This window comes from Zootermopsis nevadensis, unplaced genomic scaffold (genome assembly GCF_977971745.1).
Source record: "Zootermopsis nevadensis isolate Lab colony 2312 unplaced genomic scaffold, Znev_1.0 Znev_ptg000037l, whole genome shotgun sequence".
Classification (NCBI taxonomy): domain Eukaryota; kingdom Metazoa; phylum Arthropoda; class Insecta; order Blattodea; family Termopsidae; genus Zootermopsis; species Zootermopsis nevadensis.
In genome coordinates, this window is record NW_028259169.1 from 1,762,405 (window position 1) to 1,780,051 (window position 17,647).

A 17,647-nucleotide genomic window follows, 5' to 3' on the forward strand; every position below is an offset into this window, starting at 1 on the left:
GGATAGAGACATTTAAATTTTTAGAGATTATTCGAAAGTGAATTTTTGAAAAAGCAAATATCTCCCGATCAATAGGAAGCTAAGAGACAAAACTTATGTCACTTTGAGGGAACGTATATGTCAACTTCATGTCAGAATCTCGTCAATGTATGTCCAAGTGTTTGGAGGATAGAGACATTTTAATTTTTCGAGATTATTCGCAAGTCAATTTTTACAAGCAAATATCTCCCGATCTGTAGGCATCTGAGAGACAAACCTTATGTCACTTTGAGGGAACGCATATGTTAACTTCATGTCAGAGTCTCGTCAATGTATGTCGAAGGGTTTGGAGGATAGAGACATTTAAATTTTTCGAAATTATTCGAAAGTCAATTTTTAAAAGGCAAATATCTCCCAATCTGTAGGAATCCAAGAGACAAAACTTATGCCACTTTGAGGGAACGTATATGTCAACTTCATGTCAGAATCTCGTCAATGTATGTCCAAGGGTTTGGACGATAGAGACATTTTAATTTCTCGAGATTATTCGAAAGTCAATTTTTAAAAGGCAAATATCTTCCGATTTGTAGGCATCTGAGAGACAAAAGTTATGTCACTTTGAGGGAACGTATATGTCAACATCATGTCAGAATCTCGTCAATGTATGTCCAAGGGTTTGGACGATAGAGACATTTTAATTTTTCGAGATTATTCGAAAGTCAATTTTTAAGAGGCAAATATCTCCCGATCTGTAGGAATCTGAGAGACAAAACTAATGTCACTTTTAGGAAACATATATGTCAACTTCCGGTCAGAGTCACGTCAATGTATGTCTAAGAGTTTGGATTATAAAGAAATTTAAATTTTTAGAGATTATTCGAAAGTCAATTTTTAAAAGGCAAATATCTCCCGATCTGTAGGAATCTGAAAGACAAAACTTATGTCACTTTGAAGGAACGCATACGTCATCGTCATGTCAGAGTCACGTCAATGTATGTCCAAGGGTTTGCAGGATACAGTCATTTTAATTTTTCAGGGTTATTCGAAAGTCAATTATTCAGAGGCATATATCTCTCGATATGTAGGAATCTGAGAGACACAACTCATGTCACTATGAGGACATTTACATATCAACTTCATGTCAGAGTCACGACAATGTACGAAGAAGGGTTTGAAGGATAGAGACATTTGAATTTTTCGAGATTATTCAAAAGTCAATTTTTGTAAAGGCAAATATCTCCCGATCTGTAGGAATCTGAGAGACAAACCTTATGTCACATTGAAAGAACATATATGTCAACTTCATGTCAGAGTCTCGTCAATGTATGTGCAAGGGTTTGGAGGATAGAGACATTTATATTTTTAGAGATTATTCGAAAGTCAATTTTTAGAAGGCAAATATCTCCCGATCTGTAGGAATCTGAGAGACAAAACTTACGTCACTTAGAGGGAACGTATATGTCAACTTCCTGTCAGAGTCACGTCAATGTATGTCCAAGGGTTTGTAGGATAGAGACATTTAAATTTTTAGATATTATTCGAAAGTCAATTTTTAAAAGGCAAATATCTTCCGATCTGTAGGACTTTGAGAGACAAAACTTATGTCACTTTGAGGGAACGTATATGTCAACTTCATGTCAGAATCTCGTCAATGTATGTCCAAGGGTTTGGACGATAGACACATTTTAATTTTTCGAGATTATTTGAAAGTCTATTTTTAAAGGCAAATATTTCCCGATCTGTAGGCATCTGAGAGACAAACCTTACGTCACTTAGAGGGAACGTATATGTCAACTTCCTGTCAGAGTCACGTCAATGTATGTCCAAGGGTTTGTAGGATAGAGACATTTAAATTCTTAGATATTATTCGAAAGTCAATTTTTAAAAGGCAAATATCTCCCGATATGTAGGAATTTGAGAGACAAAACTTATGTCACTTTGAGGGAACGTATATGTGAACTTCATGTCAGAATCTCGTCAATGTATGTCCAAGGGTTTGGACGATAGAGACATTTAAATTTTTAGAGATTATTCGAAAGGCAATTTTTAAAAGGCTAATATCTCCCGATCTGTAGGAATCTGAGAGACAAAACTTATGTCCCTTTGAGGGAACTTATATGTAAACGTCCTGTCAGAGTCACGTCAATGTATGTCCAAGGCGTTGGTGGATAGAGACATTTATATTTTTAGAGATTATTCGAAAGTCAATTATTAAAAGGCAAATATCTCCCGATCTGTAGGAATCTGAGAGACAAAACTTATGTCACTTTGAGGGAACGTATATGTAAATGTCCTGTCAGAGTCACGTCAATGTATGTGGAAGGGTTTGGAGGATAGAGACATTTAAATTTTTAGAGATTATTCGAAAGTCAACTTTTAAAAGGCAAATATCTCCCGATCTGTAGGAATCTGAGAGACGAAACTTATGTCACTTTGAGGGAATGTATATGTCAACTTCCTGTAAGAGTCACGTCAATGTATGTCCAAGGGTTTGGAGGATAGAGACATTTAAATTTTTAGAGATTATTCGAAAGTGAATTTTTGAAAAAGCAAATATCTCCCGATCAATAGGAAGCTAAGAGACAAAACTTATGTCACTTTGAGGGAACGTATATGTCAACTTCATGTCAGAATCTCGTCAATGTATGTCCAAGTGTTTGGAGGATAGAGACATTTTAATTTTTCGAGATTATTCGCAAGTCAGTTTTTACAAGCAAATATCTCCCGATCTGTAGGCATCTGAGAGACAAACCTTATGTCACTTTGAGGGAACGCATATGTTAACTTCATGTCAGAGTCTCGTCAATGTATGTCCAAGGGTTTGGAGGATAGAGACATTTAAATTTTTCGAAATTATTCGAAAGTCAATTTTTAAAAGGCAAATATCTCCCGATCTGTAGGAATCTGAGAGACAAAACTTATGCCACTTTGAGGGAACGTATATGTCAACTTCATGTCAGAATCTCGTCAATGTATGTCCAAGGGTTTGGACGATAGAGACATTTTAATTTCAAGAGATTATTCGAAAGTCAATTTTTAAAAGGCAAATATCTTCCGATTTGTAGGCATCTGAGAGACAAAACTTATGTCACTTTGAGGGAACGTATATGTCAACATCATGTCAGAATCTTGTCAATGTATGTCCAAGGGTTTGGACGATAGAGACATTTTAATTTTTCGAGATTATTCGAAAGTCAATTTTTAAGCGGCAAATATCTCCCGATCTGTAGGAATCTGAGAGACAAAACTAATGTCACTTTCAGGGAACATATATGTCAACTTCCGGTCAGAGTCACGTCAATGTATGTCTAAGAGTTTGGATTATAAAGACATTTAAATTTTTAGAGATTATTCGAAAGTCAATTTTTAAAAGGCAAATATCTCCCGATCTGTGGGAATCTGAGAGACAAAACTTATGTCACTTTGAGGGAACGCATACGTCATCGTCATGTCAGAGTCACGTCAATGTATGTCCAAGGGTTTGCAGGATACAGACATTTTAATTTTTCAGGGTTATTCGAAAGTCAATTATTCAGAGGCATATATCTCTCGATATGTAGGAATCTGAGAGACACAACTCATGTCACTATGAGGACATTTACATATCAACTTCATGTCAGAGTCACGACAATGTACGAAGAAGGGTTTGAAGGATAGAGACATTTGAATTTTTCGAGATTATTCAAAAGTCAATTTTTGTAAAGGCAAATATCTCCCGATCTGTAGGAATCTGAGAGACAAACCTTATGTCACATTGAAAGAACTTATATGTCAACTTCATGTCAGAGTCTCGTCAATGTATGTGCAAGGGTTTGGAGGATAGAGACATCTTAATTTTTCGAGATTATTCGAAAGTCAATTTTTCAAAAGGCAAATATCTCCCGATCTGTAGGAATCTGAGAGGCAAAACTTATGTCACTTTGTGGGAACGTATATGTCAACTTCATGTCAGAATGTCGTCAATGTATGTCCAAGGGTTTGGACGATAGAGACATTTAAATTTTTAGAGATTATTCGAAAGTCAATTTTTAAAAGGCGAATATCTCGCGATCTGTAGGAATCTGAGAGACAAAACTTATGTCACTTTGAGGGAACTTATATGTCAACTTCATGTCAGAATCTCGTCAATGTATGTCCAAGGGTTTGGACGATAGACACATTTTAATTTTTCGAGATTATTTGAAAGTCTATTTTTAAAGGCAAATATCTCGCGATCTGTAGGCATCTGAGAGACATACCTTATGTCACTTTGAGGGAACGCATATGTTAACTTCATGTCAGAGTCTCGTCAATGTATGTCCAAGGGTTTGGAGGATAGAGACATTTTAATTTTTCGAGATTATTCGAAAGTCAATTTTTAAAGGCAAATATCTCCCGATCTGTAGGAATCTGAGAGACAAACCTTATGCCACTTTGAGGGAACGTATATGTCAACTACATGTCAGAGTCTCGTCAATGTATGTCCAAACGTTTGGAGGATAGAGACATTAGAATTTTTCGAGATTATTCTAAAGTCAATCTTTAAAGGCAAATATCTCCCGATCTGTAGGCATCTGAGAGACAAAACGTATGTCACTTTGAGGGAACGAAAATATCGACTTCATGTCAGAGTCTCGTCAATATATGTCCAAGGGTTTGGAGGATAGAGACATTTTAATTTTTCGTGATTATTCGAAGGCAATTTTTGAAAAGGCAAATATCTCCCGATCTGTAGGAATCTGAGAGACAAAACTTATGTCACTTTGAGGGAACGTATATGTCAACTTCATGTCACAGTCACGTCAATGTATGTCCAAGGGTTTGGAGGATAGAGATTTTTGAATTTTTCGTGATTATTCAAATGACAATTTTTGAAAAGGCAAATATCTCCCGATCTGTAGGAATCTGAGAGACAAAACTTATGTCACCTTGAGGGAACGAATATGTAAACTTCCAGTCAGAGTCACGTCAATGTATGTCCTAGGGTTTGGAGGATAGAGACATTTTAATTTTTCGAGATTATTCGAAAGTCAAGTTCTGAAAAGGCAAATATCTCCAGATCTGTAGGAATCTGAGAGACAAAACTTATGTCACTTTGAGGGAACGCATACGTCATCGTCATGTCAGAGTCACGTCAATGTATGTGCAAGGGTTTGCAGGATACAGACAAATTAATTTTTCATGGTTATTCGAAAGTCAATTATTCAGAGGCATATATCTCTCGATATGTAGGAATCTGAGAGACACAACTCATGTCACTATGAGGACATTTACATATCAACTTCATGTCAGAGTCACGACAATGTACGAAAAAGGGTTTGAAGGATAGAGACATTTGAATATTTCGAGATTATTCGAAAGTCAATTTTTGAAAAGGCAAATATCTCCCGATCTGTAGGAATCAGAGAGACAAACCTTATGTCACATTGAGGGAACGTATATGTCAACTTCATGTCTGAGTCACGTCAATGTATGTGCAAGGGTTTGGAGGATAGAGACATCTTAATTTTTCGAGATTATTCGAAAGTCAATTTTTCAAAAGGCAAATATCTACCGATCTGTAGGAATCTGAGAGACAAAACTTATGTCACTTTGAGGGAACGTATATGTAAACGTCCTGTCAGAGTCACGTCAATGTATGTCCAAGGGTTTGGAGGATAGAGACATTTAAATTTTTAGAGATTATTCGAAAGTCAACTTTTAAAAGGCAAATATCTCCCGATCTGTAGGAATCTGAGAGACGAAACTTATGTCACTTTGAGGGAACGTATATGTCAACTTCCTATAAAAGTCACGTCAATGTATGTCTAAGGGTTTGGAGGATAGAGACATTTAAATTTTTAGAGATTATTCGAAAGTGAATTTTTGAAAAAGCAAATATCTCCCGATCAATAAGAAGCTAAGAGACAAAACTTATGTCACTTTGAGGGAACGTATATGTCAACTTCATGTCAGAATCTCGTCAATGTATGTCCAAGTGTTTGGAGGATAGAGACATTTTAATTTTTCGAGATTATACGCAAGTCAATTTTTACAAGCAAATATCTCCCGATCTGTAGGCATCTGAGAGACAAAACTTATGTCACTTTGAGGGAACGGATATGTCAACGTCACGTCAGAATCTCGTCAATGTATGTCCAAGTGTTTGGAGGATAGAGACATTTTAATTTTTCGAGATTATTCGAAAGTCAATTTTTAAAAGGCAAATATCTCCCAATCTGTTGGAATCTGAGAGACAAAACTTATGTCACTATGAGGGAACGTATATGTAAACGTCCTGTCAGAGGCACGTCAATGTATGTCCAAAGGTTTGGAGGATAGAGACATTTAAATTCTTAGAGATTATTCGAAAGTCAATTTTTGAAAAGGCAAATATCTCCCGATCAATAGGAATCTAAGAAACAAAACTTATGTCACTTTGAGGGAACGTATACGTCAACTTCATGTGAGAATCTTATCAATGTATGTCCAAGGGTTTGGACGATAGAGACATTTAAATTTTTCGAGATTATTCGAAAGTCAGTTTTTAAAAGGCAAATATCTCCCGATCTGTAGGCATCTGAGAGACAAACCTTATGCCACTTTGAGGGAACGTATATGTCAACTTGCAGTCAGAGGCACGTCAATGTATGTCCAAGGGTTTGGAGGATATAGACATTTAAATTTTTAGAGATTATTTGAAAGTCAATTTTTAAAAGACAAATATCTCCCGATCTGCAGGAATCTGAGAGACAAAACTTATGTCACTTTGAGGGAACGTATATGTCAACATCCTGTCACAGTCACGTCAATGTATGTCCAAGGGTTTGGAGGATAGAGACATTTAAATTTTTAGAGATTATTCGAAAGTCAATTTTTGAAAAGGCAAATATCTCCCGATCTGTAGGAATCAGAGAGACAAAACTTGTGTCACCTTAAGGGAACGTATATGTCAACTAGATGTCAGAATCTTGTCAATGTATGTCCAAGGGTTTGGACGATAGAGATATTTTAATTTTTCGAGATTATTCGAAAGTCAATTTCTAAAAGGCAAATATCTCCCGATCTGTAGGCATCTGAGAGACAAACCTTATGTCACATTGAGGGAACGCATATGTCAACTTCATGTCAGAGTCTCGTCAATGTATGTTCAAGGGTTTGGAGGATAGAGACATTTTAAATTTTTCGAGATTATTCGAAAGTCAATTATTAAAAGGCAAATATCTCCCGATCTGTAAGAATCTGAGAGACAAAACTTATGTCACTTTGAGGGAACGTATATGTCAACTTGCTGTCAGAGGCACGTCAATGTATGTCCAACGGTTTGAAGGATAGAGACATTTAAATTTTTAGAGATTATTCGAAAGTCAATTTTTGAAAAGGCAAATATCTCCCGATCAATAGGAATCTAAGAGACAAAACTTATGTCACTTTGAGCGAACGTATATGTCAACTTCATGTGAGAATCTCGTCAATGTATGTCCAAGGGTTTGGACGATAGAGACATTTTAATTTTTCGAGATTATTCGAAAGTCAATTTTTAAAAGGCAAATATCTCCTGATCTGTAGGCATCTGAGAGACAACCCTTATGCCACTTTGAGGGAACGCATATGTAAACTTCATGTCAGAGTCTCGTCAATGTATGTCCAAGGGTTTGGAGGATAGAGACATTTTAATTTTTCGAGATTATTCGAAAGTCAATTTTTGAAAAGGCAAATATCTCCTGATCTGTATTAATCTGAGAGACAAAACTTATGTCACTTTGAGGGAAAGTATATGTCAACTTCATGTCATAGTCACGTCAATGTATGTCAAAGGGTTTGGAGGATAGAGACATTTAAATTTTTAGAGATTATTCGAAAGTCAATTATTAAAAGGCAAATATCTCCCAATCTGTTGGAATCTGAGAGACAAAACTTATGTCACTTTGAGGGAACGTATATGTCAACTTCATGTCAGAATGTCGTCAATGTATGTCCAAGGGTTTGGACGATAGAGACATTTAAATTTTTAGAGATTATTCGAAAGTCAATTTTTAAAAGGCGAATATCTCCCGATCTGTAGGAATCTGAGAGACAAAACTTATGTCACTTTGAGGGAACGTATGTGTAAACGTCCTGTAAGAGTAACGTCAATGTATGTCCAAGGGTTTGGAGGATAGAGACATTTATATTTTTAGAGATTATTCGAAAGTCAATTTTTAGAAGGCAAATATCTCCCGATCTGTAGGAATCTGAGAGACAAAACTTACGTCACTTAGAGGGAACGTATATGTCAACTTCCTGTCAGAGTCACGTCAATGTATATCCAAGGGTTTGTAGGATAGAGACATTTAAATTTTTAGATATTATTCGAAAGTCAATTTTTAAAAGGCAAGTATCTCCCGATCTGTAGGAATTTGAGAGACAAAACTTATGTCACTTTGAGGGAACGTATATGTCAACTTCATGTCAGAATCTCGTCAATGTATGTCCAAGGGTTTGGACGATAGACACATTTTAATTTTTCGAGATTATTTGAAAGTCTATTTTTAAAGGCAAATATCTCCCGATCTGTAGGCATCTGAGAGACAAACCTTACGTCACTTAGAGGGAACGTATATGTTAACTTCCTGTCAGAGTCACGTCAATGTATGTCCAAGGGTTTGTAGGATAGAGACATTTAAATTCTTAGATATTATTCGAAAGTCAATTTTTAAAAGGCAAATATCTCCCGATCTGTAGGAATTTGAGAGACAAAACTTATGTCACTTTGAGGGAACGTATATGTCAACCTCATGTCAGAATCTCGTCAATGTATGTCCAAGGGTTTGGACGATAGAGACATTTAAATTTTTAGATATTATTCGAAAGTCAATTTTTAAAAGGCTAATATCTCCCGATCTGTAGGAATCTGAGAGACAAAACTTATGTCACTTTGAGGGAACGTATATGTAAATGTCCTGTCAGAGTCACGTCAATGTATGTGGAAGGGTTTGGAGGATAGAGACATTTAAATTTTTAGAGATTATTCGAAAGTCAACTTTTAAAAGGCAAATATCTCCCGATCTGTAGGAATCTGAGAGACGAAACTTATGTCACTTTGAGGGAACGTATATGTCAACTTCCTGTAAGAGTCACGTCAATGTATGTCCAAGGGTTTGGAGGATAGAGACATTTAAATTTTTAGAGATTATTCGAAAGTGAATTTTTGAAAAAGCAAATATCTCCCGATCAATAGGAAGCTAAGAGACAAAACTTATGTCACTTTGAGGGAACGTATATGTCAACTTCATGTCAGAATCTCGTCAATGTATGTCCAAGTGTTTGGAGGATAGAGACATTTTAATTTTTCGAGATTATTCGCAAGTCAATTTTTACAAGCAAATATCTCCCGATCTGTAGGCATCTGAGAGACAAACCTTATGTCACTTTGAGGGAACGCATATGTTAACTTCATGTCAGAGTCTCGTCAATGTATGTCGAAGGGTTTGGAGGATAGAGACATTTAAATTTTTCGAAATTATTCGAAAGTCAATTTTTAAAAGGCAAATATCTCCCGATCTGTAGGAATCTAAGAGACAAAACTTATGCCACTTTGAGGGAACGTATATGTCAACTTCATGTCAGAATCTCGTCAATGTATGTCCAAGGGTTTGGACGATAGAGACATTTTAATTTCTCGAGATTATTCGAAAGTCAATTTTTAAAAGGCAAATATCTTCCGATTTGTAGGCATCTGAGAGACAAAAGTTATGTCACTTTGAGGGAACGTATATGTCAACATCATGTCAGAATCTCGTCTATGTATGTCCAAGGGTTTGGACGATAGAGACATTTTAATTTTTCGAGATTATTCGAAAGTCAATTTTTAAGAGGCAAATATCTCCCGATCTGTAGGAATCTGAGAGACAAAACTAATGTCACTTTTAGGAAATATATATGTCAACTTCCGGTCAGAGTCACGTCAATCTATGTCTAAGAGTTTGGATTATAAAGCCATTTAAATTTTTAGAGATTATTCGAAAGTCAATTTTTAAAAGGCAAATATCTCCCGATCTGTAGGAATCTGAAAGACAAAACTTATGTCACTTTGAGGGAACGCATACGTCATCGTCATGTCAGAGTCACGTCAATGTATGTCCAAGGGTTTGCAGGATACAGTCATTTTAATTTTTCAGGGTTATTCGAAAGTCAATTATTCAGAGGCATATATCTCTCGATATGTAGGAATCTGAGAGACACAACTCATGTCACTATGAGGACATTTACATATCAACTTCATGTCAGAGTCACGACAATGTACGAAGAAGGGTTTGAAGGATAGAGACATTTGAATTTTTCGAGATTATTCAAAAGTCAATTTTTGTAAAGGCAAATATCTCCCGATCTGTAGGAATCTGAGAGACAAACCTTATGTCACATTGAAAGAACATATATGTCAACTTCATGTCAGAGTCTCGTCAATGTATGTGCAAGGGTTTGGAGGATAGAGACATCTTAATTTTTCGAGATTATTCGAAAGTCAATTTTTCAAAAGGCAAATATCTCCCGATCTGTAGGAATCTGAGAGACAAAACTTATGTCACTTTGAGGGAACGTATGTGTAAACGTCCTGTAAGAGTAACGTCAATGTATGTCCAAGAGTTTGGAGGATAGAGACATTTATATTTTTAGAGATTATTCGAAAGTCAATTTTTAGAAGGCAAATATCTCCCGATCTGTAGGAATCTGAGAGACAAAACTTACGTCACTTAGAGGGAACGTATATGTCAACTTCATGTCAGAATCTCGTCAATGTATGTCCAAGGGTTTGGACGATAGAGACATTTAAATTTTTAGAGATTATTCGAAAGGCAATTTTTAAAAGGCTAATATCTCCCGATCTGTAGGAATCTGAGAGACAAAACTTATGTCCCTTTGAGGGAACTTATATGTAAACGTCCTGTCAGAGTCACGTCAATGTATGTCCAAGGCGTTGGTGGATAGAGACATTTATATTTTTAGAGATTATTCGAAAGTCAATTATTAAAAGGCAAATATCTCCCGATCTGTAGGAATCTGAGAGACAAAACTTATGTCACTTTGAGGGAACGTATATGTAAATGTCCTGTCAGAGTCACGTCAATGTATGTGGAAGGGTTTGGAGGATAGAGACATTTAAATTTTTAGAGATTATTCGAAAGTCAACTTTTAAAAGGCAAATATCTCCCGATCTGTAGGAATCTGAGAGACGAAACTTATGTCACTTTGAGGGAACGTATATGTCAACTTCCTGTAAGAGTCACGTCAATGTATGTCCAAGGGTTTGGAGGATAGAGACATTTAAATTTTTAGAGATTATTCGAAAGTGAATTTTTGAAAAAGCAAATATCTCCCGATCAATAGGAAGCTAAGAGACAAAACTTATGTCACTTTGAGGGAACGTATATGTCAACTTCATGTCAGAATCTCGTCAATGTATGTCCAAGTGTTTGGAGGATAGAGACATTTTAATTTTTCGAGATTATTCGCAAGTCAGTTTTTACAAGCAAATATCTCCCGATCTGTAGGCATCTGAGAGACAAACCTTATGTCACTTTGAGGGAACGCATATGTTAACTTCATGTCAGAGTCTCGTCAATGTACGTCCAAATGTTTGGAGGATAGAGACATTTAAAATTTTCGAAATTATTCGAAAGTCAATTTTTAAAAGGCAAATATCTCCCGATCTGTAGGAATCTGAGAGACAAAACTTATGCCACTTTGAGGGAACGTATATGTCAACTTCATGTCAGAATCTCGTCAATGTATGTCCAAGGGTTTGGACGATAGAGACATTTTAATTTCAAGAGATTATTCGAAAGTCAATTTTTAAAAGGCAAATATCTTCCGATTTGTAGGCATCTGAGAGACAAAACTTATGTCACTTTGAGGGAACGTATATGTCAACATCATGTCAGAATCTTGTCAATGTATGTCCAAGGGTTTGGACGATAGAGACATTTTAATTTTTCGAGATTATTCGAAAGTCAATTTTTAAGAGGCAAATATCTCCCGATCTGTAGGAATCTGAGAGACAAAACTAATGTCACTTTCAGGGAACATATATGTCAACTTCCGGTCAGAGTCACGTCAATGTATGTCTAAGAGTTTGGATTATAAAGACATTTAAATTTTTAGAGATTATTCGAAAGTCAATTTTTAAAAGGCAATTATCTCCCGATCTGTGGGAATCTGAGAGACAAAACTTATGTCACTTTGAGGGAACGCATACGTCATCGTCATGTCAGAGTCACGTCAATGTATGTCCAAGGGTTTGCAGGATACAGACATTTTAATTTTTCAGGGTTATTCGAAAGTCAATTATTCAGAGGCATATATCTCTCGATATGTAGGAATCTGAGAGACACAACTCATGTCACTATGAGGACATTTACATATCAACTTAATGTCAGAGTCACGACAATGTACGAAGAAGGGTTTGAAGGATAGAGACATCTTAATTTTTCGAGATTATTCGAAAGTCAATTTTTCAAAAGGCAAATATCTCCCGATCTGTAGGAATCTGAGAGGCAAAACTTATGTCACTTTGTGGGAATGTATATGTCAACTTCATGTCAGAATGTCGTCAATGTATGTCCAAGGGTTTGGACGATAGAGACATTTAAATTTTTAGAGATTATTCGAAAGTCAATTTTTAAAAGGCGAATATCTCCCGATCTGTAGGAATCTGAGAGACAAAACTTATGTCACTTTGAGGGAACTTATATGTCAACTTCATGTCAGAATCTCGTCAATGTATGTCCAAGGGTTTGGACGATAGACACATTTTAATTTTTCGAGATTATTTGAAAGTCTATTTTTAAAGGCAAATATCTCGCGATCTGTAGGCATCTGAGAGACATACCTTATGTCACTTTGAGGGAACGCATATGTTAACTTCATGTCAGAGTCTCGTCAATGTATGTCCAAGGGTTTGGAAGATAGAGACATTTTAATTTTTCGAGATTATTCGAAAGTCAATTTTTAAAGGCAAATATCTCCCGATCTGTAGGAATCTGAGAGACAAACCTTATGCCACTTTGAGGGAACGTATATGTCAACTACATGTCAGAGTCTCGTCAATGTATGTCCAAACGTTTGGAGGATAGAGACATTAGAATTTTTCGAGATTATTCTAAAGTCAATCTTTAAAGGCAAATATCTCCCGATCTGTAGGCATCTGAGAGACAAAACGTATGTCACTTTGAGGGAACGAAAATATCGACTTCATGTCAGAGTCTCGTCAATATATGTCCAAGTGTTTGGAGGATAGAGACATTTTAATTTTTCGTGATTATTCGAAGGCAATTTTTGAAAAGGCAAATATCTCCCGATCTGTAGGAATCTGAGAGACAAAACTTATGTCACTTTGAGGGAACGCATACGTCATCGTCATGTCAGAGTCACGTCAATGTATGTGCAAGGGTTTGCAGGATACAGACAAATTAATTTTTCATGGTTATTCGAAAGTCAATTATTCAGAGGCATATATCTCTCGATATGTAGGAATCTGAGAGACACAACTCATGTCACTATGAGGACATTTACATATCAACTTCATGTCAGAGTCACGACAATGTACGAAAAAGGGTTTGAAGGATAGAGACATTTGAATTTTTCGAGATTATTCGAAAGTCAATTTTTGAAAAGGCAAATATCTCCCGATCTGTAGGAATCAGAGAGACAAACCTTATGTCACATTGAGGGAACGTATATGTCAACTTCATGTCTGAGTCACGTCAATGTATGTGCAAGGGTTTGGAGGATAGAGACATCTTAATTTTTCGAGATTATTCGAAAGTCAATTTTTCAAAAGGCAAATATCTACCGATCTGTAGGAATCTGAGAGACAAAACTTATGTCACTTTGAGGGAACGTATATGTAAACGTCCTGTCAGAGTCACGTCAATGTATGTCCAAGGGTTTGGAGGATAGAGCCATTTATATTTTTAGAGATTATTCGAAAGTCAATTATTAAAAGGCAAATATCTCCCGATCTGTGGAAATCTGAGAGACAAAACTTATGTCACTTTGAGGGAACGTATATGTAAATGTCCTGTCAGAGTCACGTCAATGTATGTGGAAGGGTTTGGAGGATAGAGACATTTAAATTTTTAGAGATTATTTGAAAGTCAACTTTTAAAAGGCAAATATCTCCCGATCTGTAGGAATCTGAGAGACGAAACTTATGTCACTTTGAGGGAACGTATATGTCAACTTCCTATAAGAGTCACGTCAATGTATGTCTAAGGGTTTGGAGGATAGAGACATTTAAATTTTTAGAGATTATTCGAAAGTGAATTTTTGAAAAAGCAAATATCTCCCGATCAATAAGAAGCTAAGAGACAAAACTTATGTCACTTTGAGGGAACGTATATGTGAACGTCATGTCAGAATCTCGTCAATGTATGTCCAAGTGTTTGGAGGATAGAGACATTTTAATTTTTCGAGATTATACGCAAGTCAATTTTTACAAGCAAATATCTCCCGATCTGTAGGCATCTGAGAGACAAAACTTATGTCACTTTGAGGGAACGGATATGTCAACGTCACGTCAGAATCTCGTCAATGTATGTCCAAGTGTTTGGAGGATAGAGACATTTTAATTTTTCGAGATTATTCGAAAGTCAATTTTTAAAAGGCAAATATCTCCCAATCTGTTGGAATCTGAGAGACAAAACTTATGTCACTATGAGGGAACGTATATGTAAACGTCCTGTCAGAGGCACGTCAATGTATGTCCAAAGGTTTGGAAGATAGAGACATTTAAATTCTTAGAGATTATTCGAAAGTCAATTTTTGAAAAGGCAAATATCTCCCGATCTGTATTAATCTGAGAGACAAAACTTATGTCACTTTGAGGGAACGTATATGTCAACTTCATGTCATAGTCACGTCAATGTATGTCAAAGGGTTTGGAGGATAGAGACATTTAAATTTTTAGAGATTATTCGAAAGTCAATTATTAAAAGGCAAATATCTCCCAATCTGTTGTAATCTGAGAGACAAAACTTATGTCACTTTGAGGGAACGTATATGTCAACTTCCGGTCAGAGTCACGTCAATGTATGTCAAATGGTTTGGAGGATAGAGACATTTAAATATTTAGAGATTATTCGAAAGTCAATTTTTGAAAATGCAAATATCTCACGATCTGTAGGAATCAGAGAGACAAAACTTATGTCACCTTGAGGGAACGTATATGTCAACTAGATGTCAGAATCTCGTCAATGTATGTCCAAGAGTTTGGACGATAGAGATATTTTAATTTTTCGAGATTATTCGAAAGTCAATTCCTAAAAGGCAAATATCTCCCGATCTGTAGGCATCTGAGAGACAAACCTTATGTCACATTGAGGGAACGCATATGTCAACTTCATGTCAGAGTCTCGTCAATGTATGTTCAAGGGTTTGGAGGATAGAGAAATTTTAATTTTTCGAGATTATTCGAAAGTCAATTATTAAAAGGCAAATATCTCCCGATCTGTATTAATCTGAGAGACAAAACTTATGTCACTTTGAGGGAACGTATATGTCAACTTGCTGTCAGAGGCACGTCAATGTATGTCCAAGGGTTTGGAGGATAGAGACATTTAAATTTTTAGAGATTATTAAAAAGTCAATTTTTGAAAAGGCAAATATCTCCCGATCAATAGGAATCTAAGAGACAAAACTTATGTCACTTTGAGGGAACGTATATGCCAACTTCATGTGAGAATCTCGTCAATGTATGTCCAAGGGTTTGGACGATAGAGACATTTTAATTTTTCGAGATTATTCGAAAGTCAATTTTTAAAAGGCAAATATCTCCCGATCTGTAGGCATCTGAGAGACAAACCTTATGCCACTTTGAGGGAACGTATATGCCAACTTGCAGTCAGAGGCACGTCAATGTATGTCCAAGGGTTTGGAGGATAGACACATTTAAATTTTTAGAGATTATTTGAAAGTCAATTTTTAAAAGGCAAATATCTCCCGATCTGTAGGAATCTGAGAGACAAAACTTATGTCACTTTGAGGGAACGTATATATCAACTTCCTGTCAGAGTCACGTCAATGTATGTCCAAGGGTTTGGAGGATAGAGACATTTAAATTTTTAGAAATTATTCGAAAGTCAATTCTTGAAAAGGCAAATATCTCCCGATCTGTAGCAATCAGAGAGACAAAACTTATGTCACCTCGAGGGAACGAATATGTCAACTAGATGTCAGAATCTCGTCAATGTATGTCCAAGGGTTTGGACAATAGAGATATTTTAATTTTTCGAGATTATTCGAAAGTCAATTTCTAAAAGGCAAATATCTCTCGATCTGTAGGCATCTGAGAGACAAACCTTATGTCACATGAGGGAACGCATATGTCAACTTCATGTCAGAGTCTCGTCAATGTATGTTAAAGGGTTTGGAGGATAGAGACATTTTAATTTTTCGAGATTATTCGAAAGTCAATTTTTAAAAGGCAAATATCTCCCGATCTGTAGGAATCTGAGAGACAAAACTTATGTCACTTTGAGGGAACGTATATGTCAACTTGCTGTCAGAGGCACGTCAATGTATGTCCAAGGGTTTGGAGGATAGAGACATTTAAATTTTTAGAGATTATTCGAAAGTCAATTTTTGAAAAGGCAAATATCTGACGATCAATAGGAATCTAAGAGACAAAACTTATGTCACTTTGAGGGAACGTATATGTCAACTAAATGTGAGAATCCCGTCAATGTATGTCCAAGGGTTTGGACGATAGAGACATTTAAATTTTTCGAGATTATTCGAAAGTCAATTTTTAAAAGGCAAATATCTCCCGATCTGTATTAATCTGAGAGACAAAACTTATGTCACTTTGAGGGAACGTATATGTCAACTTTATGTCATAGTCACGTCAATGTATTTCGAAGGGTTTGGAGGATAGAGACATTTATTTTTTTAGAGATTATTCGAAAGTCAATTATTAAAAGGCAAATATCTCCCAATCTGTTGGAATCTGAGAGACAAAACATATGTCACTTAGAGGGAACGTATATGTCAACTTCATGTCAGAATCTCGTCAATGTATGTCCAAGGGTTTGGACGATAGAGACATTTTAATTTTTCGAGATTATTCGAAAGTCAATTTTTAAAAGGCAAATATCTCCCGATTTGTAGGCATATGAGAGACAACCCTTATGTCACTTTGAGGGAACGCATATGTCAACTGCATGTCAGAGTCTCGTCAATGTATGTCCAAGGGTTTGGACGATAGAGATATTTTAATTTTTCGAGATTATTCGAAAGTCAATTTCTAAAAGGCAAATATCACCCGATCTGTAGGCATCTGAGAGACAAACCTTATGTCACATTGAGGGAACGCATATGTCAACTTCATGTCAGAGTCTCGCCAATGTATGTTCAAGGGTTTGGAGGATAGAGACATTTTAAATTTTTCGAGATTATTCGAAAGTCAATTATTAAAAGGCAAATATCTCCCGATCTGTAAGAATCTGAGAGACAAAAGTTATGTCACTTTGAGGGAACGTATATGTCAACTTGCTGTCAGAGGCACGTCAATGTATGTCCAACGGTTTGGAGGATAGAGACATTTAAATTTTTAGAGATTATTCGAAAGTCAATTTTTGAAAAGGCAAATATCTCCCGATCAATAGGAATCTAAGAGACAAAACTTATGTCACTTTGAGCGAACGTATATGTCAACTTCATGTGAGAATCTCGT